Source organism: Simochromis diagramma, unplaced genomic scaffold, assembly GCF_900408965.1.
Source record: "Simochromis diagramma unplaced genomic scaffold, fSimDia1.1 OVJJ01000304.1, whole genome shotgun sequence".
Classification (NCBI taxonomy): Eukaryota; Metazoa; Chordata; class Actinopteri; order Cichliformes; family Cichlidae; genus Simochromis; species Simochromis diagramma.
In genome coordinates this window covers 5,214,666-5,219,293 of record NW_024387030.1, presented here as the reverse complement: position 1 = coordinate 5,219,293, position 4,628 = coordinate 5,214,666, and positions in this window count along the sequence as shown.

The following is a 4,628-nucleotide window of genomic DNA, read 5'->3' as shown; positions in this document are numbered from 1 at the left end:
GAAAAAAGATATTATATTGTGAATCTCTGATGGATACAGTACTGCCAAACAATTGCACTGTACCTTGAATGTAGCAGAGGACAAGTTCAAGTGCCACGTTTGTTTTTCTTTTGTACATTTATCTTATTTATATGGTCTTGAGAGGCTATTTGAACCCGTTTTAAACTTGTATGTTTTATAAATAGACATCCGCTTTCAGAACTCTATATTATTGTATTGTGAATGTATGAATTGTGTATCTTATTTTGGTATTCTATATGAATTGTTAGTATTAAAGAAGAGAGTAGCTGTTTATGCTTATATTGTGTGTGATTGGTTGTGTACAACAATCCATTTCCTAAATATTTAGACTTTAACTTCCTATCAAAATTGTATAGTGTAATAAAGTGATACTATTTGCGTTAGTTATACATCGATATAAGCTATATGAAGTTCAGTGTAAAATAAATCTACAGTTTTGAAATGGTAGTTGCTGTAGACGACAATTTTGAAGGGCACTTGTTTGATTTGAGTACATTAAATATTTTTTATGCTTTTGTCTTTCATGTTTTTCAAGTTGAAACATTAGGTGGCTCTGTGCTCTTGGCGTGGTTGCTAGTGATTTATAAATCAAAGGTCAGCTTTTTATTGCTCTGGTTTGAAGGAAGAATTTCAAAACAGGGACACCGTAGGAAGTAGAGACACAGGGAATAACGCAGAGTGTTGTAACACTGTTATTTCTACAAATTGTTATTTTACTTTAAAACTCTGTGTAAATGTGACCTAGTTTTACACAAATATTAGGAAAATATTTTATCTGTCTCGATACCTGTCAGCTCGTGGACCGCAGCATGGGAAGGATTTCGGTGACATTATCTACAGAGAAGCTTTTTAAAGTTTTAGTCATTGGGGATCTGGGGGTTGGGAAAAGCAGCATTGTCATGCGTTATGTTAATAAACGCTTTGATGAAACATACAAAGCATCCATTGGAGTTGACTTTGCCCTAAAGACAATTGAATGGGATCCCAAGACAGTGGTGAGACTACAGCTTTGGGATATTGGAGGTGAGTTTCAAAACTATAAAGCAAATTCCTGTACAAAAATACTGGATGAACAGGCTAAATCTAATTTTATGGCATCTGTTATAAACTCTGTAGAAACTGTACTGCGACACTTCTGTGAAAACACGATTTAAAAAGTTTCTCCAAAGCTTTTATCTGTAAACGTTTTAAATGTAGTAAAGTAATATCTCGATACATTTATTTATATATAATGTGTATTTGAATAGAGTATACCAGAGATACACTCACTAGCCACTGCATTAGGTATACATGTTCTACATAATGTCTAATTGGCATGGCAGCAACTCAGTGCATTTAGGCATGTGAATGGTAAAGATGAACAGCTGAAGTTCAAACTGAGCATCAGAATTGGGGAAAAAGGTGATTTAAGTGAATTTTAATGTAGTACGGGTGTTGGTGCCAGACAGGCTGGTCTGAGTATTTCAGAAACTGCTGATTTACTGGGATTTTTCCCCAAAAAACATCTATAGGGTTTAGGGAGAATGGTCCAAAAAAGAGAAAATATCCAATGAGTGGCAGTTCTCTAGGTGAAAATGCCTTGTTGAGGACAGCAGAGAGGCCAGACTCCTCTGAGCTAAGACAACAGTAACTCAAATAACCACTTATTACAACCATGATATTCAATGAATGAGCAATACATCAAACCTTGAAGCAGGTGGGCTTTAGCAGCAGAAGACCACACCCTGTGTAAAAACACTGAAGTTACAGTTTGCACTGGCGCACCAAAATTGGACATATTGGAAAAACATTTCCTGGTCTGATGACTTTTGATTTTTTTCAGCAACCTTTGGAAGGTAGGTACAGAATTTGGAAACCTGGCTCCATCCTGCCTTTTCATCAACAATTCAGATTGGTTGTGGTTACTGTGGGTTATTTTTTGGCACATTTTGGGCCTCTTAGTTCCATTTTTTAAACCCCACAGCCTACAGAGGATTGTTGTTGACCATGGCCACCCCTTTATGTCCACAGCGAACCCATCTTGTTACGACTGCTTCCAGTCACAAATGTCACAAATCCAGTAGCAAGGTGTACTTAATGAAGTGGGTGCTGAGTGTACATTTAAATTTAAAATGATAGAAAGTACACTTATTTGCCTAAAATATATTTTAAATAAACAAGAACTCTGGAGGAAAGCATTTTATTTGCACATAATATTCCAAAATTGCACATTTTTTAAAATTCATCCAAATCCATTTTTTCCCCTGTGGAAATTATATTTTAGTTCTTTTTTGGTGACACAACTTTTATACACATTTTTAAAGTTAAATTTAAGTTTAAGTTTGCTGAATGCTTTAGTGCCTGGAAACTCAAGTCAAACTGCAGTGTTTTTTTTTTTTGATCCATTCTTTACTCAGAGCTAATTTTAATCCTAGCCAGTGTCCATGGAAACATATGATTTTATTTCAGAAAATTATCAGTAGTCTCTCAGTTCTTACATAACATTTAGGTTGCAGTCTGATTTGACATGATAATTCAGACCAAAAAGAAATAATAGCTGCCTATCCATGAGAAAAAAAAGACACATTCCTACTTGCAGCCAGGTTTTATTAGAAGTTGAGCAAAAGGATCCATTACACACATAATTTTATTATCCCTCAAGGCCAAGAGAGGTTTAAGAACATGTCCAGAGTGTACTACAAAGAGGCGATGGGAGCAGTAGTGGTCTTTGACATTACAAACAGCTGCACCCTGGAGGCTGCCTCTGAGTGGAAGCAAGACCTGGATACCAAAGTGCGTCTTGACAGTGGCCAACCGATCCCTGCTGTCCTGCTGGCCAACAAATGCGACCTGACGGGGAAGGATGGAGCCTTGGTGTCCTCTCTGGACAGCTTTTGTAAAGACAACAGCTTCCTGGGCTGGTTTGAGACTTCTGCTAAGGTTTGTGCAACCATAGAAGGGGAATATGTGCCTTCAGTAACAGTCAGTGTTGGCTGTTTAGAGGTAATAACATTAGGATATTCAGCAGATCATTAACCGATTATTTGAGGGATTGGATTCTGTTTGACTAATTTAATAGATTTTATATCTAAAAATATTCATATTGCAAGAATCCATTCTGCATGAGATCCTGCATTAGACTTGCATGAGGGTATGCTTTATTGCATGTGTGAACTTTATCACTGCAGCTACTGCATATAACCTGTTCATATAAATATGTTAAAATATTAAAACACGCAGCCAAAAACTTAACCCGGCGGATGCACACACAATGTTCTAAATCGTGTTCTTCCCTGCTTTTTTTTTTTAGGAAGATATAAATATTGAAGAGGCAGGTGCCTTCCTTGTCAAACAAATAATGCTGTGTGACACCAGCCTGTCTGCTGAAGAGCACCACTGGGATAGGATCAAAGTGAACCAGACTCCCACAGAGAGTCAGAGTCAGTCACTGTGCTGCGGGAGATCACTGTTCTGAGACAAAGAGCCGAACTAAAGCTACTGCTGGTTAAACAGAACCTGACCTGTTTGTGGTGCTGGGACATGAATCCACAGCCGCCTCAGTGAAGCTATGACAGAAAGTCACCAAGCTTCAGTAGCTTTATATTCATATTTCTGCTTTGCTGATTTTTCTCAATAATCTATGGACTGTGTGGGCTGCCTCATAAACACCTCTGTGGAGACAATGAGCTCATTCCTCTGATAAACCACTGATCCAGTCAGGATAATAAACAGATCAGCATGATACACATCCTGCTGGGAAAAGCCTGTGACACTCACTGCACAACCAAGACGTGCTAGTGAATGACCTACTATGATGAGGAGCCACAAGCTATCTAACGTTTATTCCCATGCAGAAAAACAGCGAAAATGTATATTTCATCAAATAGTCCTCATCAAATGACACTTTATTTGATTGCAGCTTCCACTGTGCCTTCGTCTGTTATGCAACCCATGCATATAATTATCTCTTAATCACTTTTGCAGTAAGATGAGCTAAGACCCATGCATAAGCAAGGCATCTCAGATTGATATGGCCAAAAGCAGAGAAAAGCTATCAGCATGACCTGATTTTGGTGGAGAAAAGAGATTTGTGAAAATGCCCAGAAAGTACACAGTGTCCTATACTGGGAGCAGAGCATTTAGCATCTATCTAACAAATATCAGAAGAGTGAGTGTATGTGACTGTATGTGTCAATGAAGTAAAATATCAGCCACTAAATTCTGGCTGAGATTGAAACAAAACCATTTGGAAGTAAATGACAAGCTCATCCATTCATCGCACACCCTCGACAGGTTACCAGGCTTATAAGTTCATTATTTCGTTAGTTTAGTTATTGCTACACTGCCTAAAGTAACTGGTTAATTCTACGTTGATCAACTTAACAAATATATTTCTTGCCTTTTACCTCTTTTTCATGGACAGTTTGTTCATTTAAATCATGTCACCATGACCTTTTTAAAGGCTTGTAAATTTTATGCTTTAATCAGTTACAAGGTGTTTTAACAGAATACGTTTGAAATAATAACTTTTAATTGAGTGGTTTGTTTTAATGCTATTAATGTGAAATTAAAGTGCCTTTAAAGTCGGACATTTAAACCAGTGCAATGTACGATACCTTGTCTTGCTC